This window comes from Bactrocera dorsalis, chromosome 1 (genome assembly GCF_023373825.1).
Source record: "Bactrocera dorsalis isolate Fly_Bdor chromosome 1, ASM2337382v1, whole genome shotgun sequence".
NCBI classification, from domain to species: Eukaryota; Metazoa; Arthropoda; class Insecta; order Diptera; family Tephritidae; genus Bactrocera; species Bactrocera dorsalis.
In genome coordinates this window covers 75,285,254-75,311,838 of record NC_064303.1, presented here as the reverse complement: position 1 = coordinate 75,311,838, position 26,585 = coordinate 75,285,254, and the positions used below count along the sequence as shown (strand labels likewise).

Sequence of the window (26,585 nt, the reverse complement as noted above, 5' to 3'; positions counted from 1 at the left end):
AAATATTGTTACAAAAGTAGTATTAAGTTATATTTGTATTACTATATGCATCCCTGATTATGAACAATAGCTGTAGGTATATGGAATAGCATTTGTCTTGTTGTAGACATCTGGCGCCACGGCTGTCTGCTCGTCGAAACAATAGACATCTGGCGCCGCACTGTCTGCTTGTCTAGGTAAACAATTGCTGAGTCTGGCGCCGCGACTGTCTGCTTGCGTCTGGCGCCGTATAGCCGTATGTTCTGGTAATTTCCAGACGCGATATTCTAGAAGGACACGTCGGCATCAGCGAGAAGTGCGTGGCTATATAAGCCGTGGCAGCGCCAACGTAATCAATCAGTGCTAAGAGTAAACTGCTATAGTGTAGACGAGTTGTGAAATAAAGAGTTGTTGAATTAAATTAAACAGTGTTGATTTTATTTGTCAATCCAGAGATACGAACCTAACAAAGTAAACTAGCAAGAGTAAATTCGTAACAATATGATCCAATGACCACAAAACCATCAGTCAGAAGTAATAGATATATGTATACGTTTTTAGCTATGTTCGATATGTACATGTATTTATTAACTTAACATTATTTTACAAAACTTCCTTAAATACAATATTCGACGTAAAAATAAATTAATTTTCAATTTTTTGCTTGAATGTCGCTTGGGCTGAAAAAGTGATATCTTCGAATCGCCTGACTCTAGAAAACGTCACATATCACCGTCCATGTAAAATACTGGGCTAGGTAAATATAAACCGGCTTTATCGAATGTTTGACCTGGGGCTTTGTTTATAGTTATAGCGAAAGCGACTTTTAAAGGAAAATGTTTTCTAGTCATCTGGCAGTGTACAGTTGGATCTGAAGGAGTTAGTTTAACTCGCAGTATGATAGCTATTTTTCCCGAATCGATTAATTTGACAGTTATTGCGTTCTCGCCTAAATGGCTGACGACCATCCTGACACCATTTATAAGTCCTTCTTTGGCTTTAAGATTACGAATCAACATAACGATTGCATTTTTCTTCAAAATTAATTTATGTGGAGGTAAGCCGGAAGGATTTAGAGAATTAAGAAACTCAGTTGGATAACACTGAGCATCATAACTTTCATTTTTTTCGACTGTATCGCAACTTAGATAAATTTTAATATCCCCGGGCAATAACTTTGATACTATATACTCATTAAAAGTCCAGCATTTGTCATTTTTGGACATAAAATAGCTGTTGAGTAAAACTTAGATATGTTACTGTCATTTATTCCATTTGTGCCGTAAACCTTAGCAATTAGGTTATCATAATCAGCGTAGTATTGTCGTGGAATTTTAATAGTATCTTCGGATATTTCATGTTGGATTTCTAAGTCACTATTTCTCAGTTTGAGTAGCCAGTTTTTAATCTCAGGGTCATTATTGGCTCGCATATTTTGAACTAATCTACGAATTTTCACCTTTGACCACAACGGTGAGCGTTTAATGCAATTTTCAATAATTGAAGTTCTGGTAGCATGTCTAACAACTGGAAGAACTTGTCTAAAATCACCTCCAAATACAAATATTTTTCCTTCAAATGACAAATTCACATTTGTTATATCTTTGTAAAGCTTATCAACAATAATTATTGCATCCTTAGGTACCATAGATACTTCATCCCAAATAAATAAATCTGTTTTCCGTAAAAGCTGTGCTTCTTTTGAGTTGGGCCGCATAGATGACACTGAAGTATCTAAAATAGGCACAGGTAGCTTAAAAAGAGCAAGTGAAGTTTGGAGGATGGAGTCATGTGTAGAAGTTCACGCAAGTGAGGAAAGTTCTCTGATCGCCATTCACTTGGGAGTGGCCAGAAACGATTCTTTTACATATGACTCAAGCAGCTCACGACTTCCGGTCTTTGACCAAGTATCCTCTGGGTAGCCTAAGAACATCCGTTTGAAGGCGAGCTAAAGTGAAAGGCGAAATATCCCCTACTTAGTGCTGTGCGCTGGGTTTGGGACCCGCCACGTAAAAAAAACACCCCCAATGAACATCAACTGTAAGCCTCGGATGAGAGACCCCCCTTTTGATGACGACCATGGCAAACGAAATAAGGACTACGAACTAAGGGCATGCACCTGGAATGTCCGGTCCCTTAATTGGGAAGGCGCCAACCAGATCGATCATGTTGTGATAGACGGAAGACACGTCTCCAGTGTTTTCGATGTACGTGCGCTCCGAGGTCCTAACATCGACTCGGACCACTATATTGTTGCAGCCAAAATTCGCACCCGCCTCTGTGCAGCAAAAAACGCACGCCAACAAACACAAGGAAGGTTCGACGTCGAGAAGCTGCAATCACAAAGATTTTCCACTCGGCTTGCACTCCTGCTCTCTGAGAGCACTCGTCAACAACTCGGTATAAGGTAACTGTGGGACGGCATTTCAAACTCCTTACGTACAGCTGCAACCGAAACCATTGGTTTTCGGAAAGTGCAAAAGAACAGCTGGTACGACGAGGAGTGCCGTGTCGCAGCGGAGAGAAAACAGGCTGCCTACCTCGCAACGTTACGATCGACCACAACATGTGCGGGATGGGATAGATACCGAGAGTTGAAGAGGGAAGCGAGACGCATTTGCAGACAGAAGAAGAAAGAGGCCGAAATGCGTGAGTACGAAGAGCTCGATAAGCTGGCCGACAGGGGCAATGCTCGAAAATTCTACGAAAAGATGCGGCGACTTACAGAAGGTTTCAAGACCGGAGCATACTCTTGTAGAACCCCCCAAGGTGATCTAGCCACCGATGCCCAGAGCATACTTAGATTATGGAGGGAACACTTCTCCAGCCTGTTGAATGGCAGTGAACACATAACACCAGGAGAAGGCGAACCCGATTCCCCAATCGATGACGATGGAGCAGACGATCCATTACCCGGCCATGAAGAAGTTCGAATAGCAGTTGCCCGCCTGAAGAACAACAAAGCGGCAGGGGCCGACGGATTGCCGGCCGAGCTATTCAAACACGGCGGCGAAGAACTGATAAGGAGCATGCATCAGCTTCTTTGTAAAATATGGTCGGACGAAAGCATGCCCAACGATTGGAATCTAAGTGTGCTCTGCCCAATCCATAAAAAAGGAGACCCCACAATCTGCGCCAACTACCGTGGGATAAGCCTCCTCAACATCGCGTACAAGGTTCTGTCGAGCGTATTGTGTGAAAGATTAAAGCCCACCGTCAACAAACTGATTGGACCTTATCAGTGTGGCTTCAGACCTGGTAAATCAACAACCGACCAGATATTCACCATGCGCCAAATTTTGGAAAATACCCGTGAAAGGAGAATCGACACTCACCACCTATTCGTCGATTTCAAAGCTGCTTTCGACAGCACGAAAAGGAGCTGCCTTTATGCCGCGATGTCTGAATTTGGTATCCCCGCAAAATTAATAAGGCTGTGTAAACTGACGTTGAGCAACACGAAAAGCTCCGTCAGGATCGGGAAGGACCTCTCCGAGCCGTTCGATACCAAACGAGGTTTCAGACAAGGCGACTCCCTATCGTGCGACTTCTTCAATCTGCTGCTGGAGAAAATTATTCGAGCTGCAGAACTTGATCGAGCAGGTACAATCTTTTATAAGAGTGTACAGCTGCTGGCGTATTCCGATGATATTGATATCATCGGTCTCAACACCCGCGCCGTTAGTTCTGCTTTCTCCAGACTGAACAAGGAAGCAACGCAAATGGGTCTGACAGTGAACGACGGCAAGACGAAATATCTCCTGTCATCAAACAAACAGTCGTCGCACTCGCGACTTGGCCCCCACGTCACTGTTGACAGTCATAACTTTGAAGTTGTAGATAATTTCGTCTATTTAGGAACCAGTATTAACACCACCAACAATGTCAGCCTGGAAATCCAACGCAGGATTACTCTTGCCAACAGGTGCTACTTCGGACTGAGTAGGCAATTGAAAAGTAAAGTCCTCTCTCGACGAACAAAAGCCAAACTCTATAAGTCGCTCATAATTCCCGTCCTGCTATATGGTGCAGAGGCTTGGACGATGACAACAACCGATGAGTCGACGTTGCGAGTTTTCGAGAGAAAAGTTCTGCGAAAGATTTATGGTCCTTTGCGCGTTGGCCACGGCGAATATCGCATTCGATGGAACGATGAGCTGTACGAGATATACAACGACATTGACATAGTTCAGCGAATTAAAAGACAGCGGCTACGCTGGCTAGGTCATGTTGTCCGGATGGATGAAAACACTCCGGCTCTGAAAGTATTCGACGCAGTACCCGCCGCGGGAAGCAGAGGAAGAGGAAGACCTCCACTCCGTTGGAAGGACCAAGTGGAGAAGGACCTGGCTTCGCTTGGAATATCCAATTGGCGCCACGTAGCGAAGAGAAGAAACGACTGGCGCGCTATTATTGACTCGGCTATAATCGCGTAAGCGGTGTCTACGCCAGTAAAGAAGAAGAAGAAGTTCGTCCCCCAGGTAACAGATTCGCAGCAATGCCTGTCCATGCAACTGGTAAAACCACCTTATTTTCCCCTCGTAGGATGCGACATAGCGTAGTGTAAATAAATGTTTTTCCTGAACCACCTGGTCCGTCAATGAAATAGCAGTTTGGAGATTCATTTCTAACCGAACTCAAGACTTCTTTCACTATTAACGTTTGCTCTTGATTCAGTTTGCTAAAAGCTTCTTGTCCATGTTGACGTTCTTGTTCAAAGTTGTAGAGTATGTTAGGCTGGTCAACTATCGTTGGTTGAGGTAAGCAAAAGTGTTGACAAGTTCTGCCATGCATTTTAAAAATGTTTTCTAAATCTAGTAAAGCACGATTGTAGGACTCGTCGCGCTGGTGTTGTTTTTGGTACGAGTAATCCTCTGATAATGCATCACGAAATATATGCCAAAGCTCCAAAATGTTGGTTGGTGAACAGAAAACGCAAATAATTGCAAAAAGCCATATCAACTGAGTTGGCATTTGGTAAGTTACAGCTTCCTGCAAACATTCTTTCCACTCAGCATTGTTACCTACTAAATGCAATTCTTCCGCAGCTGCTTGAAAGCTATTATAGACTACATCATTTACCGTACGTATTTCCGTGTATGACTTTGATCCTTTGGTATGGAGAAGTAAAAGACGAAGGAAATACCTTTCATAATCGGGAATTTCGTGGTATAAATACTGACGGGCGTCCTCTTCTTCGTTGAAAAGCTTGAAAAACGCCCTGAGTTTGGAGTCCTTGCTAATTTTGGTTTCAGCTTCGCGACCAGCTCGGAAGTAAATCATTTGTTCTTCTTGTAAGTGGACAGGTAGCCGCTCAATAGTATGTGGACGATGAAAGAGTTGGCGCTCATGAAGTCGCCACATTGCCTCTGGAGAACTAACATAACGACAGTCTAAGAATCTATTAACTTCGTCTGCATTTGCTCGTCAGAGTTAATGCTCAATTTCAATGAAGCACAGTCATGACCCTATAAACGTATTTGTACAAATACTTAACAGATTTAATTGAGGAACAATGCTCGACATTGATGTGATCCAGCGATTGTCGATTTCCTGATTTTCAGTAGTTGCTGTAACATAATTCTCACGACGCCTATAAAGAGGGTAACCATTTACGTTTATGTTTGTTTCACTTCGAAATTCTTTGGGGAACCCTTTTCTACACTGACCGTCTTTCATACAGGGGCGATTTAAAATACCGCACGAGCCGTGCGTCATAGTTTGCTTTATAATTGTAAAAAGTTGCGGGTCTTCCTCATTGTTTGGAAGCTCGGCAGAAATTAAGGAATCCACATCTTCAATTGAACGGAGCTTGTCGACTTCTCGAAGCATAAGAAGAATATGCGCGTGCGGTAGGCCTCTTTTTTGGAATTCGATTACACTAACATACGCAAGAACTACACCTAATACGTGCTTTTTTAATAAATCATCTAAAAGTGATTTGAGTTTTAAGTGAAATACTCTTGAGATTAAATCAGGCCTGTTTTCTGTCCTCTCATACGGCTTAAGTTCTGATGTTATTTCAATCCATTTAGGGTTGCAAGTAAATGTAAGGAAAATGTCTGGTTTGCCAAAGCGGGATACTATTAGTGATGAGCGATATTTCACTACCGGTGATTTTTTCACTGTGATTGAAAAATCGCAAATCGCAACTGCGATCACTTTTTATAAATAGCAGTTCGCTTCTATGAACTGCGATTGCGATCGCAGTTCGAAACTCTGATCGCAGTTCAAACCTGTGAATTGCGATCACAATAGCGAATAGCAGAAAAGTAACAACTTTCTTCAGGGTATTGAAGTTTTGAGTGTAACGTTCTTATAATTTTTAATAATGGCAGGAAATGTATCAAGGAAAAGAAGTGAAGTGTGATGTTTGAAGTGGTAGATGAAATATAATCAAAATGGAATATTTTAATTTGTTTTAATAAAATTTTTGATTTTACTTATTGTTAAAACCAAATTTGAAAGCTTTTTGTGATGAAAACAAGAATTGTAACTAATTAATTTCAGAAAAAATGATGGAATAAAAAAATTACGGGTTTTTAGTATTTTCCCAAAGATCAGGAAACTCGAGTTAATTATTTGGTCTTGAAAATATTAAAAGCGGGTATTCTAAACAAACAAATTATCAACCACACTAATGGTAATTCCTTCTAAGAAATGTGTGAAACCATCATACCAACATACAAATGAACTATGCAATACGCTCTAAGTGTCAGGTAGCCGAACCCCTCCAACATTTGCGAAAATGTAGTGAAAAGAAAGGCGGAAAAACTTGACTCGAGTTACAGGAGCCAAAAGAGAATTTGCCGCCAATAACGACAAAATGTTTCCGTCGTTCTCACGACAGTCGGGTCTACGTAAATGGAACAGACCCGGACTTTTATTCGGCCAAACAGTGTCAAATTGGCAGAATCTGCCGCTACAACAACAACAACGACGTTTGAACGGCGACTTAGTTGCGATCGCAATAGCAATATAAAATCACAGTGATTTAAAAATAGCAATCACTGAAATCACAGATATCGAAAAATCACAATATCGCTCATCTCTAGATACTATAGTCATAGCATCTTGATAATTTTGAAGCATGTTTCGCGGGCTACCAATAAACGAAGACGGAAGAATAACAGGAAGTCCTGTAGCTGAACCTCTTTTTTGAGCATCTGCATGAAGGAAATCCATTAACCCTTTATAGCTTTCAACTCTTAAATCTTTTTGATGTGATCTAATGTATGCAACTCTGGAGCTCTCCACTTCGCTAACGCTTCGTATTGTAGTTGCGTGGATGTCGACATGTTGCATACCATTTTCCGTACTAAATTGTATTTGCATATCAGCAATATTATTAGACATATATTTGACACAATTGAATAAACTCGCATACGGATTGTAGGCTATAAGCATTGTTTGTAGTTGGTTCATAAGAAATTGGCAACAACTGTTATTATACGTAACCTCTCGGTTTGTACGATAGTGCAAAGCATCATCATTGTCTAAAATAAATAGGCCAGCATATGAGGCTGTTTCGCCCTCAGGTGGTTGTAAACCTCCAATTCTATGATATACTTGACCGTTTAGCTTCAAACAAAAGGGGCCTCTTCCAGGGATGTTAACAAAGTTTACTTGAACTGATGCAAATGCTAGAGCGTTGTTAAATTTTCTTATGTTTTCCAAATATTTTTTTGTAACAGAATCATTGCTTGGATTATAGTTTTAAGTTCTACTTCTTCTTCTTAATTGACGTAGACACCGCTTACGCGATTATAGCTTAGTTAACAACCGCACGCCAGTCGTTTCTTCTTTTCGCAACGTGGCGCCAATTGGATATTCCAAGCGAAGCCAGGTCCTTTTCCACTTGGTCCTTCCAACGGAGTGAAGGTCTTCCTCTTCCTCTGCTTCCCGCGGCGGGTACTGCGTCGAATACTTTCGGTGCTGGAGTGTTTTCGTCCATCCGGACAACATGACCTAGCCAGCGTAGCCGCTATCAATATCATCGGCATACGCCAGCAGTTGTACACTCCTATAGAAGATGGTACCTTCTCTGTTGAGTTCTGCAGCTGGAACTATTTTCTCCAGAAGCAGGTTGAAAAAGTCGCACGATAGGGAATCGCCTTGTCTGAAAACTCGTTTGGTATCGAACGGCTCGGAGAGGCGGGCAATTGCTATTCGAACTTCTTCATGGCCGGGTAATGGAACGTCTGCTCCACCGTCATCGATTGGGGAATCGGGTTCGCCTTCTCCTGGTGTTATGCGTTCACTGCCATTCAGCAGGCTGGAGAAGTGTTCCCTCCATAATCTAAGTATGCTCTGGGCATCGGTGGCTAGATCACCTTTGGGGGTTCTACAGGAGTATGCCCCCGTCTTGAAACCTTCTGTAAGCCGCCGCATTGTTTCGTAGAATTTTCGAGCATTACCCCTGTCGGCCAGCTTATCAAGCTGTTCGTACTCACGCATTTCGGCCTCTTTCTTCTTCCGTCTGCAAATGCGTCTCGCTTCCCTCTTCAACTCACGGTATCTATCCCATCCCGCACGTGTTGTGGTCGATCGTAACGTTGCGAGGTAGGCAGCCTGTTTTCTCTCCGCTGCGACACGGCAATCCTCGTCGTACCAGCTTTTGCACTTTCCGAAAACCAATGGTTTCAGTTGCAGTTGTACGTAAGGAGTTTGAAATGCCGTCCCACAGTTCCCTTATACCGAGTTGTTGACGAGTGCTCTCAGAGAGCAGGAGTGCAAGCCGAGTAAAGAATCGTTCGGCTGTCTGTTGTGATTGCAGCTTCTCGACGTCGAACCTTCCTTGTGTTTGTTGACGTGCGTTTTTTGCTGCACAGAAGCGGGTGCGACTCTCAGCTGCAACAAGATAGTGGTCCGAGTCGGTGTTAGGACCTCGGAGCGCACGCGCATATACAACACAGGAGTCGTGTCTTCCGTCTATCACAACATGATCGATCTGGTTTGTAGTTTTTCGATCCGGAGACAGCCAGGTAGCTTTATTGATCTTCTTATGCTGGAATCTAGTACTACAGATAACCATATTTCGGGCCCCGGCGAAGTCGATCAGCCTCAACCTATTTGGGGATGTTTCCTCGTGGAAGCTGAATTTACCGACCGTAGTGCCAAAGGTACCTTCTGTGCCCATCCTGGCGTTGAAGTCGCCAAGCACGATTTTTACATCGTGGCGGGGGCTTTTCACATAAGTGCGCTCCAAGCACTCATAAAAGGCATCTTTGGTTACATCGTCCATCGTCCTTCTCTTCCGTCGGGGCGTGGGCGCAAATCAGCGATATGTTGAAGAACCTCGCTTTGTGGCTAGATGTTCATTCACCGCAGTGAGTGATAGTACTCGGCGACGGAGTCTCTCTCCCACCACGAATCTCACACCAAACCTGCGCTCCTTTATATGGCCACTGTAGTAAATGTCACAAGGACCTACTCGTCTCTGTCCTTGTCCCGTCTTGGACTTGGCAGCCTTTGTTTTCACGAGGACATAGACCAGCTGGGCAGTGGCACCTTCCCAGTTAAGAGACCGAACATTCCAGGTGCATGCCCTCAATTCGTAGTCCTTATTTCGTTTGCCATGGTCGTCATCAAAAGGGGGGTCTCTCATCCGAGGCTGGTTATAACTATTCACTGGGGTGTTTTTTTTTACGTGGCGGGTCCCAAACCCAGCGCACAACCCTATGCAGGGGATGTTTCGCCTTCTCACTTTAGCTCGCCTTCAAACGGATGTTCTTAGGCTACCCAGAGGATACTTGGTCAAAGACCGGAAGTCGTGAGCTGCTTGAGTCACATGTAGAAGAATCGTTTCCTCACTTGCGTGAACTTCTACACATGACTCCATCCACCAAGTCTTAAGTTCTTCACATACAGAAATTTCTGGCAAACCCACCTACTTTGTGACAACAAATTGAAGAACTTCTATCGCTAACTTCCCTTGCAAATAGTTTTGCCATACAAAATATACATTGTTGATCCATACGCCCAACGCTATGTGGTTCTTGGATGATTCCGAGGCTCGCGGAACAATAAGTTTTTGGAAGCTTTTCCTGTATTCTCCTAGAATTTGTGTCACTGCTTAACTTTAAAATATATGATGGTACTAAGTCACTCCTACGCTGGACTACAATTTGATGACTATGTTCCTGTCGGCGGTTGTGCATTGTTTGCCTTACATGGGCTAGATGAATATTTCTTTGCTGGCTTGGTCGACTTCTTCTAGCTTCTTGACGTCTTCTTCACTCAGTTGAAGGATTTAGGGTGCCCTAGGCATTATAATCTAACAATATGAACAAAATGTGAACACATGTAATTCATGTAAAAATGCACATCTTAGAACTTACCAATTATGTATTTTATCACAGGTTTATAAAAAGGATTTTCAATTAGCTACACTATACATAGGTACAAATAATAATAACTTCTATTTTCAACTTTTTTTTTTACTTTGCGTAGTAAGAGTTTTTCACTTTATAACTAAAAAAATGTCCCTTTAAGTCGAGTTTATGACCCAACGTGAACGCAGTCTTATTCACTAATTTTAGCACTATTCAAGTATAGATGGCGCGCTCGCAGCAGTCTTAGCGACATCTACGCGACAATAGCGTTGCAGGACGAATTCACAATAGCGTTACAGTACAAATTGATTTTTTTGTACATTCATAATCGTTTTTTTTTTAAATAATTAATTTTTATAAAATACGATTAAACAAAAGCACCCCGCTAATTAAAACATGGTTTTGCATGTAGAGCTAACCGCCACCTTTAAAACGATACCTTATTTAATAATATTGGTTCCAAATGAGAGCAGAAAATTAGAAACTAACACAAAAAGACCTTACAGAAATAATATATGTATTAGTATATGTATGCATATAAATATAACGGGTGATTTTTTTGAGGTTAGGATTTTCATGCATTAGTATTTGACAGATCACGTGGGATTTCAGACATGGTGTCAAAGAGAAAGATGCTCAGTATGCTTTGACATTTCATCATGAATAGACTTACTAACGAGCAACGCTTGCAAATCATTGAATTTTATTACCAAAATCAGTGTTCGGTTCTTTTCTTTTTTATCGACAAATTTTGTTCAGCGATGAGGCTCATTTCTGGTTGAATGGCTACGTAAATAAGCAAAATTGCCGCATTTGGGGTGAAGAGCAACCAGAAGCCGTTCAAGAACTGCCCATGCATCCCGAAAAATGCACTGTTTGGTGTGGTTTGTACGCTGGTGGAATCATTGGACCGTATTTTTTCAAAGATGCTGTTGGACGCAACGTTACGGTGAATGGCGATCGCTATCGTTCGATGCTAACAAGCTTTTTGTTGCCAAAAATGGAAGAACTGAACTTGGTTGACATGTGGTTTCAACAAGATGGCGCTACATGCCACACAGCTCGCGATTCTATGGCCATTTTGAGGGAAAACTTCGGACAACAATTCATCTCAAGAAATGGACCCGTAAGTTGGCCACCAAGATCATGCGATTTAACGCCTTTAGACTATTTTTTGTGGGGCTACGTCAAGTCTAAAGTCTACAGAAATAAGCCAGCAACTATTCCAGCTTTGGAAGACAACATTTCCGAAGAAATTCGGGCTATTCCGGCCGAAATGCTCGAAAAAGTTGCCCAAAATTGGACTTTCCGAATGGACCACCTAAGACGCAGCCGCGGTCAACATTTAAATGAAATTATCTTCAAAAAGTAAATGTCATGAACCAATCTAACGTTTCAAATAAAGAACCGATGAGATTTTGCAAATTTTATGCGTTTTTTTTTTTTAAAAAGTTATCAAGCTCTTAAAAAATCACCCTTTATTTGTACCAGAGACCTGCATTGAGTATGATCGATCCGGTTTGATCAGCCATGCTCAAAACGGTCACAACTCAGCACAGCGGTTCACAACAAAATTGTTCGATCGAGTTTCGTGCCCAAAACGAAGGAGTTCGATCAATTGTTTTGATTGCTCTGCTTACTGATTGAAACTGATTGTTCGGTTCCGGTATGATGATTGGAAATGATTGTACAGAAAAACACGATCAAGTCTAATGATGCACGAAAACTCATACATCGATCAAGTGTGCGTTTGAATTGATTGTGATTGAACCAGTGAGATCGAGAATTGCCTTGCAAATATGTATGTGCATAGTTTGTATGTACATACATATTTGTGTGTTTTAACGGAAACAAGTTGCGATGCATAAAATCCAAAACATTACTGCATATATTTCTTCATTTTTAACGCTTAAAACTAAAATTCAATTAATGCTTAAAATTAATAAACAAAGGTAATGCTTAAAATATTAGGGAACACAAATTTAAAATTTTTATCACTTCTTCATTGAGATCAACAAAAACTTAAAATTAAAAGAAGGTAATAAACTTGGTTTCTTAATCGCTAAAACTTAAAAAAAATGTATTTAAAAACAATAAATTATCAACTGAACATGGTCCGAGCCTATTTCTTTTTTCAGTTATAATATTTCGAGCTAAAGAAAAAGAACGCTCAGCGACTGCGCTGCTGGCAGGAACCACCCGGTATGACCAAACGGTATGATTGTGATCGATCGGAATGCAAGCAGCATTCTCGAACATTCTTTGCTGCTCACACAAGGCTTTCGATCGAGAAAAATCATTACGAAACAAGCAACAGTGATTGAAACTGATTGTTCGCTTTGAGCACGCTCGCTTACGATCATTCATTTTTGTTGAAGCAAAGTTTTCCGTCACAAAAAATCTGAGTCAATGATCGGGTATGATTGAAAAAATTGTGATCGTTGCAGCTCTCTGGTATGTACGTATATTAAATTGGGTGTAAAAGAATTTGCAAATTTGGAAGAATATGCTCATAGTATATATGTTTTAATTATTTATGTATGTATATATTTGGTTTTCTTTTTGTTTTTGTCTAAAGACACAAGCTAAGCAAATCGGCAGTACTTTTTGCAGTTATTTTTTTTTTGTACATATGCATACATACTTATATCGAACTGTTTATTAAGAACAGTTAACGGTGTCCCGAAATACCGTCGAAACTGTAAACTTAACATATATACATACATATATATGTGCATAAAAAAAAATTTGTATATTTGTATACTAATATCAAATTGTATATGGAACGGACTCACATTATTTTCCGCCAAGGGTTTTGGATCATTCTGCTTATACTCTTTTTCGTCTCTGTTTGTCCCTATGTTAATATAAATATTTATGTACAAATATATGCAGCGCTATCCCTGTTAAATTGCTATTTTTCTTCTTTGTTGGTGTAGTCTCCCTTCACAATGTATAATTTTTGTATTTGTTACCTTTTATGTAATCATACCGCGCTCGTTTTGATTTTAGTTTTTATGTTTGTTAAACTTTATTGTAATTATACCACGCTCGTTTTTGATTTTTAGAAGATTTTTGTATTCTTTTGTGTTTTAGTTTTTTTCGCGCACGTTTTTGATTTTAGTAGGTTTTTCTTTTGTTCCTCACTGTTTCTAAAATTTCAGTTTCTTTTCTCTTTTTTTTTGTGTGTTTAACTTTTTGTGTGAACTTTCTGTGTTTTTTGTTTCTTTTTTCACTGTACCTTTGTGCTTTTAAATTGTTCACTTTAGTTTTTCGTGGTTTTATACATACATATTTTGTAATTTTTTTTATTTTATTGAATTAATACAAGATAACTTTATTTTTGTTGCGAAACACACTGCTGTCGAATTTTGGCATTATGTCACTCCGTCACTTGAACCAGAGAACTTAAAACATATAATAGAAGGTGCAAATTGAATTCTGTATGATGTTCGATTGGACGGCTAACAGAGCTTATAAGATTTTGGAAGGGAATTCACCATTCTCGCTGCTATTTAGCAGAAATGAGCACGTTCAATGGCAGAAATATATGTAAAACGTCTAAATTCATGCGAGAATGAGTAAAGAGAAAGCTTTGAAGAAAACTATGCAAAGTCACACAAAGAATGTAAAGAAGCATTTTCTGAGTCACATACATATGTATGCGTGCTTATCTTGTATCATATGAACCATTTTTTTTCAGAAAAATGATAAAAATTTTAGTTTTTTTACAAAATCGTTATAAATTAGGTAAAAAATAATTTAATAAATTTTTTAATTTTTAAATTATTTCAAAAAAGTGATATTAATTTCCACTATTACAAAGTGAAGATGTGTCAAATGAACTTCATTCCTTCAAAGAAAATTGATGACCTTCATGAAATATGCATATTCGCATTATTTCGTTAACATGCGAGCCACATACATATGTCGCACGCATCTTTCGCATCTCCGTTGTCACGGTCAACCAATAGCCGAAACTTACGTTTTTTCAAAGAGTCAATCTGTCGAAGCACTGACGCGACGACAAAGTGCCACAACATTGTGTTGTTGGTAGAAAATCCGAGTTGTGTCGAAAAAAAATAAACTAATGGCCGCCGATTGTTACCGCTTTCCTTGCTGCTGGAACAGCATCGCCTACAAGGTAGCGTAAATATGTATGCATATGTATGAACTTGCATACATATCGACGCAGATTTTTGCGAGCCACGGAAAAATACTAGGGGTATTCTCTTGCTCTTGCAAAACCCGGTGCACGGTGCAAGCATTGCACATTTACAACGGCACAACAACAAACACACGCAGAAAAATATTTGCAAGGGCTGTGAAATATGTCAGACCAAAACCCATGTGTATTAGCGTGCAATGTCACGCAAAAATAAAATTGCAACCCTGTTGTAGTTGCCATTTTACAAAAAGACATATTACGTCGTTAAACTGTTGAGAAAGGTAAATTTTAATTAGATTTTATAATTTCTATTTAAATTATAAAGTTTTGTTACAGTTTTTTTGTTAAAAATGCAAGCAGAAGGTGCGCCAATTCACAATAGCCATGCACAATAGTCATTTACAATAAATTGACTGAATCAGTCACTCATATATCACTAAATTCTGCAATGGGTGCTCTCGTGCCCTTGTATATTTCGGTGTAGTATTTTTGCAATCTGCAATCTTGCAAGAGCAAGAGAATACCCCTACTTATTTTAGAATTGACAAATATTGCAAATCGACAAGAGCTATATTGCCACTTTTCTCGCTTCGTTCTGTGATTTTTAGCTTTTGCCATCGTCGCGAAAAGACGCTTGTTGGCAAAGGCCTGCTCGGGGAGATGTAATGGTGTCTACTTTTATGAATGAAGCGAGGTCGCTTGTGGAATTTGCGCCTGCGTTTATGAATGAAATCGTTTTTGTTGTAAAATTTACTACATTTGGGCTTCGCCAATTCGGCTATTTGAGCAGTTGTTGTTTTTGTAGAACAATGCTTAAATTTTTTGTTGGTGACATATTCACATGTGTACGCATATGTTTGTATGCTTGTGCATTATTTGTTCGGAAGTATATACAAATATATGTACATAAAAGTGTATATGAATGTATGAACGTGCAGATCAACGCGCGCACATAAAATACATTGATAAGTGATAAAATCATTGTTTGAATTTCGGAATGTATGTACATATATATTGTTTTGATAAATTTAATTTCTATTAGCAAGAAATATGATACAAAAGTATTTATTACTATACTATGTTATGTAAAAATCAAATTAAATTATTAAATATGCAAGTCCAAATTGACTATAAATATTATTATGCATGCATTCATACAAAATATCATCTCATATCATAATTTTTTTTACATGCCAATATGGAAATGCCGACGGCAAAACGCAAAAGCATACATACATATTTGCATACATTGCGATTCCTAAGTTGAAAGCAAAAATTGAAGCATGAAAATATCACAATGCTGTTGTTGGGAGTATCATAAGGAGCATGCATACATATGTATGTATGTATTTATATTATGTCTCTTCATATTCTTGAGTATGAGAGAGAGCTGTATTTGTACACATTTTCCGCTGTTAAAAATGGAACTTATTTTTCTTCAATATTCCCTGATTCCGCATACATGCTAGGGCATCATATGCCGTACTCGTACATATATTATTTCTCTTCATATTCTCTGTTTGAGTATGTGAGAGAACTGTTAAAAATGTTAACATTTCACATCGTGAATTCTGAGGTTGTGAGGTGAATTCCCTTCCAAAATCCTACAAAATGTTCGCTGTCGAACCTGCACCTTCTCTATGCTTTATGTTCTCTGCTTGAACCTCCTGGTTCATGAAAAGCAAATATAATATAAAAACGGCATTTTGCGATGTAATAAACTTAAAGGTGGTTCATGCGGTCGAACGTCTTAGTTCACGGATGAAACGATAAGAAAGAGGCTCCCGTTCGGATCTATCCCTTCAGATAGTTTTGTGGCGAATATTAGAGACGACTCGTTGATGATCGTGTGATTGTTGCAGAGAACGTTTATCATAGAGAAGGTTTACGGCGCGAAGAACGTAAAAATATTTTTGGCTAACTCGGTCGAGATGGAAGAGTTTCACCACTTCCAGCTCGGCAGGAGAAATTTTAACCTTTTCGCTTGAACAGAGCAGAGCGTGAAATAAACATTATGCTCAAAACCATACATTGCTCTAACAGACGTATGTTCGCTGTTGTGCTTATATTTTTATACGTTTATATGCTAACATGTTTATTCGTATGAATTCTTTTTGTGCATATTAATAAATACATGTGCAATTAAATACATTTGAATTAAATTAATTTTTCAAAGCAATATTTGTAGTTAATGTGAAAATAAAGCCTATTTTTTTAATTAGTTCTTGTATTTAATATATTCATACTTATGTGTATAATTCATTACATATGTATATAACAAAGTATCATAATATTATTAAAAAAATGAAATATATTACAATAGTGATAAATGTACATACATACATTAATCGTACATTTTATCATTCAAAACTTATATTCACATGTATCATGACCATACATACTTATGTGTTCATGTTCGTTTTCGCGAATTCAAATCATATTATCACTTATCAATAATGACATGTGCACGCTGCTCATATGTACATACATAAACATGTGCGTATGACATTGCACACAAATAACGCATACACAACATAATTTTTTTTTTTTTTTTTTTGATTTTGGAGGGGGAATCTTCAAAAGATACCGTCATTTTTCCGGACGGTATGCACGATTCGTATTGGCCGCTGAAACCATTACGCCTACGTACTAAACCCTTAACTCCATTGTCTTTGCTTGTTTATTTGCCCCACGGAACTACCGTTAAACATTACATCGTGGGGCCTAGCTTAGCCATTCGGTTCGTCAGTCACGTCATTCAGACCTACTCCTCATTCATCCTTCTGATTTCACTGCGTTGCTACTCTTTCCTTCTTAGTTCTTTCAGAACTATAGCACACCACGCTCTCTCACTATCCCCACTATATTATCCGGTGTGACTTGTTCCGTTGTCAGTTTCTGTAGATCGACTCTCTCCTTTTCATAGCGTCGGCAGAAAAAGAAGATGTGCAGTGCGTTTTCTCCGCTGCTGCCGCAGAAGAAACAATTCGTCCCGTCGTCGTGTCCATATTTATAGAGATACTCTCTAAAACACCCGTGTCCCGTCAAAAATTGAGTCAGGTAAAAATCTGTTTCCCCGTGTTTCCTTTCTACCCATGCTTGTACATTTCTAATTAGCATGTGGGTCCATCTCCCCGTCGTAGCTGCATCCCACCGTCCTTGCCATTCATTGAGGCTTGTTTGCCTCGCTTCCTTCCGCTCTTCAGCTGTTAGTCGCCTACCCAGTCTTGTAGACCTGTCATATACTCTTTTGAGCTCCATGGCCATTATCTCTGGCGGCATGATGCCTGCTAAAACCCCAACCGCTTCGTGGGATACGGTACGAAATGCACACGTGACCCTTATGGCACTGAGTCGCATTAAAATTTCGCTTTCTTAGCATACGTCTTTTGCTGTAGTGTTGGTCCCCATATGGGCGCCACGTACATCAGAATTGATTGGCTCACCTTGGCCAATAGTGCTCGTCTATTTTGGCTTGGTCCACCAATGTTGGCCATTATTCTTGATAGGGCGGCCGTTACACGTGCTGCTTTCTCACATACCTTTTCGATGTGCGTCTTGTAGCTAAGTCTATTGTCGATAAGCACTCCTAGGTACTTTAATGCCTTCTGGGCCATTATACTGTGGCCGTCAATATTTAATTTTATGTCTTCGAGCTTTTTCCTGCTTGTGATCAGGACAGCTTCAATTCAGAGAGTGTTCAAAGAGTACGGACGTGTTATTTAACTCGCTCCGTGAATTCAATCTTTACAAAAAAAAATTAATCATAAAACCAATCAAACAGTAAAAAAAAAAAAAAAAAAAAAAGAAAAAAAAAACAATTTATAAATTGTAAACAAACATTTAAAACATTGCACACAAATTAATAATAATAAACATAAACAATTAGTGCACGAATCAACAAGTGAAAACAAAAAAACAAAAAAAATCAAACAAATAATAATGAGTGCTTGGCAGCCTCATCAGCAAGGCCGTAGGCATTCCTTAAATGCCTACTTCAGCTTTGTCGACCCAACAACAACCACAAATACTGGAAATAAAAAGTGTAACGGCGATGATGAGTCATCGCGGCGATCAGCTGAAAAGGAATCTAAGCAAAGAACGCAGTCAGCAGTAGCAGCCGAAAACAACAATCGGGCAATAACAAATGCCCTGACACCAACCAGCCTGCAGGTACCAACAAAGGAGCAGGCAACGAAGAAAATCACAAAGCAAGGTGAGAGTGTACCAACAAAAAAAGGCCCATCTGTACAAACAGGCATTGACCGCTACGTCAATATAAAGAGGATATTAAGTCCTTCTAAATCAGCGGTCAATCCTAAAAAATTTCAAGGCAGCACACCAAATAAAAATAAAACGGAAGTTTTAAATGGCAACAGATTTGCCATACTAAGCAATGGTTCAGACGACGATGCGAAGGGTACCACCACAGTCGTTAATGCCAAACCACCTCCAATATATTTGCGTGAACGTAGCAGTAATGCTCTCGTTGCTGAAATAAGGAAAATTGTAGGTACTAACAATTTCCATATAGTGCCTTTGAAAAAAAGCAATATAGACGAAACAAAAATTCAGTCCTACACTTCATGGAAATCGTTAAATTTTTGTCGAGTAAAAACAAAAATTATTATTCATATCAACTGAAGAGCTCTAAGGGCCTAGTTGTTGTAATCAAGGGTATAGAGTCCGCCGTAGACTCTAGTGAAGTGAAAGAAGCATTGGAGGAATGTGGTTTAAAACAGAACCACATAAAAGAAACGGTCCGGTACAATGTACTAACTGCAAAGAATATGGGAATACTAAATCATATTGCACTCTACGCAGTGTTTGTGTGGTATGTGGTGATTTACATCCCACTTCGAAATACACCCTTAAGAAAGAAGAATTAAATAAAAATACAGCAATTACGGAGGGAATCCCCCTGCAAAATACAGGGGTTATCCTGTATATAAAGATTTGAAATCGAAGTTGTCACAGGGCATTCAAGCACGTCGTAACCAAATGTTACAAACACCCCGTAATGAAATTATAGCAACCACAGAGAAAAGTTCAAATCCTATTACTTCTATCAATAATAATATGCAAGGAAGCTATGCAAATGTGGTGAAAGGCAACACTGTGCAAATGCAACTGCCGCAAAATACTCCAAATGGAAGTATTGAAACAATGATTATAAATCTTACACAGTGTATGACACAATTTATGTCTACCATGCAAAACATGATCCAAGATTTAAATAAAATCACAAAATCAAATGCTGCAAAATTTATTAAGTAAAAAATGAGCTTACCAAATATCTGTATATGGAATGCCAACGGTGCTAACCAACATAAATTAGAGATTATCAGATTTCTGTCTGAAAAGAATATTAATGTAATGCTTATATCAGAAACTCATTTAACAAATAAAAATAATTTCAATATTCCGGGATTTAGAGTCTATGTCACAAATCATCCAGATGGAAAAGCGCATGGTGGCACGGCAGTGTTGATTAGAAATCGTTTAAACCACTATGCCCTAGAATCGCATGCTACTCTACAGTTACAAGCTACAACAATTTCACTCAAAAATCGGGGTTGTGACTTAAACCTTACTGCTATATACTGTCCACCTCGTTTTAAAATTACAGAAATCGAATTTAAAGACTTTTTTGGAACACTAGGTCAAAAATTTCTAGCGATGGAGATTATAACGCAAAACACACGTACTGGGGCTCACATCTTATTAATCCAAAAGGACGACGGTTGTACTACACTATTATGAATAAGCATAATAAGCTGGATATAATATCTCCTGGTAAGCCGACATACTGGCCCAGTGATAGAAGAAAAATACCAGACTTAATAGATTTTGCTGTAGTCAAAAATATTGTTACAAAAGTAGTATTAAGTTGTATTTGTATTGCTATATGCATCCCTTATTATGAACAATAGTTGTAGGTATATGGAATAGCATTTGTCTTGTTGTAGACATCTGGCGCCGCACTGTCTGCTTGTCTAAGCAATAGCTGCATTTGGCGCCGTATGTTCTGGTAATTTCCAGACGCAATATTCTAGAAGGACACGTCGGCATCAGCGAGAAGTGCGTGGCTATATAAGCCGTGGCAGCGCCAACGTAATCATTCAGTGCTAAGAGTAAACTGCTATAGTGTAGACGAGTTGTGAAATAAAGAGTTGTTGAATTAAATTAAACAGTGTTTGTTTTATTTGTCAATCCAGAGATACGAACCTAACAAAGTAAACTAGCAAGCAGTAAATTCGTAACAATTGGTGTCAGAAGTGGGATTGTTAAATAATCCAAATTCAAGATGGTTAAATTCGGAGAATTGAGAATTCAGCAATTAAAAAAGGAACTGGAGGAGTGTAATTTGCCGATAAGCGGGCAAAAGGCGGATCTGCAGGCACGACTACGTGAAGCAATGGAAGCGGATGGAATTAATGTAGACGAGTTCGAATTTGATGGGCCAGGAACTTCTACAAAGGTAGAAGAAAAATTAGAAGAACAACGAACATCATCAAGCGTAGACACTAACATGTTATTAGTGGCTATTAGGCAAATAGCAGAAAACGCAGTGCAAACAGAAAATCGTCTGGCACAGCAAATAGCAGAAAATGCAGTGCAAACAGAAAATCGTCTGGCACAGCAAATAGCTGAAAATATATCACGAATAACAGAAAATGTAGTGCAAACAGAAAATCGTCTGGCACAGCAAATGACGCAAATAGCTGAAAATACATCACAGTTAGAGTCTCGCCTTACACAACAGATTACAGAGAATAATACACAAGTGCAAGAGAAATTTTCAAAATTTGAAGACGAATTAAGCACTTTAAAAAATGACGAAGAAAATTTAATATCAGAAGTTCTTCAATTAAGTAATCGTGTGCGAGAACTGCAACTGCATGGCCCTGCACCATCAACAAATATCCAAAGATTGAAGGCACCCACATTCGATGGAAGTATTCCATTTCAAATTTTCAAACTTCAGTTTGAAAAGACAGCAATGGCCAATAATTGGAATGCAGCGGACAAAGTGGCGTCCTTGTTTGTATCATTGAAAGGACCTGCGGCAGAAATCCTTCAGACTATTCCAGACTGTGAACGGGACAACTATGAGGCATTGATGAGTGCGATAGAAAGACGATATGGTAGTGAACACCGGAAACAAATATACCAGATCGAACTGCAAAATAGGGGTCAGAAAATGAACGAGTCATTGCAAGAGTTCGCAACTGAAATAGATCGACTGGCTCATTTGGCAAATGCAGATGCACCTGTGGATTACATTGAGAGGGTAAAAATTCAATGTTTCATAAATGGAATTCGTGATGTGGACACCAAACGCGCCACGTATGCATTGCCAAAAAGAACGTTTGCTGAAACGGTTTCGCACGCCCTCACACAGGAAACAGCTTCCCTACTAAGTAAACCAGCACACAAGGTACAAAGGGTTGAAATGGAACAACCGGCGCTGATGGAAGAAATGTTGAAGACTCTGAAGGCAATTGCTGCACCACGAGTAAATACAACAGGAAGATGTTTCAACTGTGGAAAAGCGGGTCACTTTGCCCGAAATTGCAATATAAAAGTAAACCCATCAAAACGGAAACAGCCAACAGATGACGAGGTCGAAGCATCCACATCTCACAAGTCGTTAAACTAAAACGGAACAGTTCAAAGGGGCGTGAGCTGGTTCCCACGACTATTTGCCCCGCCATCTCAATATCACAAATAGGTCGCCATGACAACAATCTTACTATCAACGGCATCGTAAATGGACGAGTGTCAACGCTTACTTTGGATACTGGTGCCACACATTCAATTATCCGACCGGATGTGGTAAGAGGAACGGTTGAACCATTAGTCGGTTGCAAGCTTCGAACGGCCACCGGGGAGGAGGCAGCTGTCGCGGGAAAAGTGTTTTGCGAAGTGATGATTGGTACCCTGGAAGTTAATCACACCTTCATCGTAGCAGAAATCACGGATGAAATTATAATGGGAGTAGATTTCATGATTGATCACGGGGTTACTTTGGATTTAAACAAGCAAATGCTGTTTTGCCAGAACATGGAGATGCCTATAAACACCGGATATGTGACCAACGTTGAAAGTAAGAGGGTGATTGTTGATGATAATCAGAGTATTCCACCAAAATCTGAGGCGATTGTATGGGCTAAAGTGAATGGAGGAGGTGGGATTGAAGAGTTGTGGATTGTGGAACCGACAAAAATAGATACACCCATATTGGTAGGAAGAACGCTTGTGAAAACTAGAGAAGACGCCACCATTCCGGTCAGAGTAGTGAATGAATTCAACACGCCTATAAGACTGAAGAAAGGAGCAGTAATTGGACAGTGCCAGAATATAAGTGCAATAGCACGATGCGAACGGTCACAACAGAAGCCTACTATTGAGCCACAACAGATAAGTCCTACACTCCTAAATAATTTGCTGAACGAACTGCATGGAAATGAAAAATTGAAAGCCGAAAAACTATTAGAAAAATACGCATCTATATTTGCAAACGAAGGAAACACAGGAAGAACCGGTATTGTCAAACATCGCATAAATACCGGAGACGCTAAACCAATCCGACAAGCTCCGCGTAGGGTTCCACTAGCAAAACGTGAGGATGCTAACAAAATTATCGAAGACATGCACAAAAACGGTGTAATCGAACCTTCAATAAGTCCATGGAGCTCACCTATCGTCTTAGTTAAAAAGAAAGATGGTAGCACCCGTTTCTGCGTAGATTACAGGAAGTTGAATGATGTCACAAGGAAAGATAGTTATCCTCTACCGAGAATCGACGATACATTAGACACCTTGTCTGGAGCGAAATGGTTTTCTACATTAGATCTACAAAGTGGATATTGGCAAGTCGAGATTGATGAATGTGACCGTAAAAAGACCGCTTTCAGTATGGGCGACGGGTTATGGGAATTCTCTGTGATGCCATTTGGGTTATGTAATGCGCCTGCAACGTTCGAGCGACTGATGGAACATGTGTTAAAAGGGCTCAACTGGAAGACATGTTTGGTGTATCTTGATGACATTATCATCATGGGAAACAATTTTGATGATCATCTGAAAAATCTAGAGGAAGTCTTTCAGCGAATAGCATCAGCCGGATTACGCTTGAATCCCAAAAAGTGTTCATTATGGAAGAAGCAGGTCACATATCTCGGACATAAAGTGTCAACTGAGGGGATTCACACCGAGGAGGGAAAAATAAAAGCAGTTAAAGATTGGCCTCAACCCACCAACATACATGAACTCCGCAGCTTCCTCGGCTTATGCACGTATTACCGCCGTTTTGTACCTGGATTTGCGAACGTGGCTAGAAGTTTACATGATTTAACAAAGAAGAATCGCCCGTTTGTATGGCAGTTTTAACAAGAAAAAGCGCTTGAGCAGCTGAAAGAACTACTTTGTACAGCACCGATGTTAGCTTATCCAATACCTGGAAAGAAATTCATCCTGGATACAGATGCGAGCGCTTATGGAATTGGAGGTGTCCTGTCTCAGCTCATCGACGGGCAAGAAAGAGTAATTGGGTATTACAGCAGAGTGCTCGGGAAACCAGAGAAAAACTACTGTGTGACGCGAAAAGAACTACTAGCTGTGGTGGAATGTGTAAAACATTTCCACAAGTATTTGTATGGACAACGATTCTTGCTGAGGACTGATCATGCAGCATTAAAATGGTTATTACAGTTTAAGAATCCGGAAGGCCAAATTGCACGATGGATCGAAAGATTACAGAATTACGACTTCGAAACAGAACACCGAAAGGGGATTCACCACAAAAATGCGGATGCATTATCACGTCGCCCTTGTCCACTGGAATGTAAACATTGCTCCAAATCAGAAGGAAAAGAAGGTATGATCGACGTGCGATTACTGAATATAGAACCTGAAGATGATTGGACTCCTCACCGCATCAGAATCAATCAGCTGGAGGACCCTGATCTTGCAAAGCTGGTAATGGCCAAAGAAAATGGGGTACGGCCACCAAAGGAACAAATAAGTAGCGAGAGTCCAACTGCAAAAGCATATTAAGCCCAATGGAACAGCATAAACCTCGTTAATGGATACCTTCATCGTACCTGGGAAAGCGAAGATGGCAAACAGTCTCGTCTGCTGATCATAGTACCGAAGTCCATGATCCCGAAAGTGTTGAAGGAATATCACAATGGACCTAGTGGAGGGCACCTTGGAATTACAAAAACTATAGAGAAGATTAAACAACGGTTCTACTGGATCGGTTGTCGAGATTCCATAGCAGAATGGATAAGTAATTGCGTAGAGTGCATGGCAGCTAAAGGTCCTAAAGCCAAAAGTCGCGGTAGGCTACAACAGTACAACGTGGGATCACCATTTGAACGAGTCGCAACGGATGTTGCAGGTCCGTTCCCAACCAGTACGGCCGGAAACAAATATCTACTGGTTGTCATGGACTATTTCAGTAAATGGCCAGAAGTATATGCCTTACCAAACCAAGAAGCAAAGACAGTAGCCGAAGCGTTTGTAGAAAATTGGATAACAAGGTTCGGAGTGCCCGTCGAATTACACTCAGATCAAGGCAAGAATTTCGAATCTTCCATTTTCCATGAAGTCTGTACATTATTGGGCATCCACAAGACACGGACAACAGCGTTACACCCACAATCAGATGGGATGGTAGAGAGATTCAATCGAACGCTCGAAGAACATCTGCGGAAAATCGTCGATAAAGATCAACGGAATTGGGACAAGTGCATCCAGATGTTCCTGCTGGCGTATCGTTCAGCGAAGCACGAGACAACTGGTTACACGCCAGCGAAGATTATTTTCGGATCTGATCTGCGACTCCCTGCTGATCTTAAGTTTGGAACGAATCCTACAGCTGTAAGAAATGATGGAGATTATTGTTCTGCCTTAAAGGAAGAAATGAATGAATTGCATCTAATGGTAAGACAGAATACGCATCTGATGAGCAATAAGATGAAGGACCGGTTCGATCAAGCGGCAAATTCAAAAGGTTTTGAAGAAGGTGATCTGGTCTTGTTGTACAATCCTCTTCGAAAGAAAGGCTTGTCCCCGAAACTGCAGACAGCCTGGGAAGGACCCTATATGGTGATGAAACGACTTAATGACGTGGTATACCGCATACAAAGAAATGGGAAAGCAAGATGTAAAATGAAAGTAGTACATTTGGAGAGACTCGCCCCATTTGGTTCAAGAGGATTTGTGCCTAATCGGGACGATTAGGCTTTAGTGGAGGGCAGTGTTACAAAAGTAGTATTAAGTTGTATTTGTATTGCTATATGCATCCCTTATTATGAACAATAGTTGTAGGTATATGGAATAGCATTTGTCTTGTTGTAGACATCTGGCGCCGCGGCTGTCTGCTTGTCGAAACAATAGACATCTGGCACCGCACTGTCTGCTTGTCTAAGCAATAGCTGCATTTGGCGCCGTATGTTCTGGTAATTTCCAGACGCAATATTCTAGAAGGACACGTCGGCATCAGCGAGAAGTGCGTGGCTATATAAGCCGTGGCAGCGCCAACGTAATCATTCAGTGCTAAGAGTAAACTGCTATAGTGTAGACGAGTTGTGAAATAAAGAGTTGTTGAATTAAATTAAACAGTGTTTGTTTTATTTGTCAATCCAGAGATACGAACCTAACAAAGTAAACTAGCAGCAGTAAATTCGTAACAATATAGATAGATCGCTTATGACAGCTGATACATGTACAGACTTATCATCTGATCATTCTCCTGTACTAATAAAGTTATACGAACAGCCCATGATATTTGAGCCAAAAGTTTCTCTAACATCACATAAAACTAACTGGTTGAAATATAGAAAGTATATCAGCACCCACATTAATATTGATTACAAAATAAATACAGGAAGAGACATTGATGAAAATATAAGAGAAATTAATGACGTAATAACTAATGCAGCTGTATTGGCAACACCAAAAAGAAATAACAAACCAAACAGTTGGTTTTAGAAAGATCACCAATAATGAAATAGAGAAACTTGTAAATGAGAAAAGGCGAGCTAGGCGGGAATGGCAGTTAAATCGCTCCCCTTTAACTCTGTGTCAACTGA

At 39.9% G+C, this 26,585-nt stretch overlaps 1 long non-coding RNA gene across 1 annotated transcript; it reads right to left on the bottom strand.

Annotated features, from left to right (window-relative positions):
* On the bottom strand, positions 1-21,910 carry LOC125777097 (uncharacterized). The gene is made up of 2 exons (XR_007422102.1): positions 20,710-21,910; positions 1-442 (listed from the first exon to the last, which is right to left on the bottom strand). It is a non-coding gene; the product is annotated as an uncharacterized LOC125777097 (long non-coding RNA).
* Between the last annotated feature and the right edge of the window lie 4,675 nt (positions 21,911-26,585).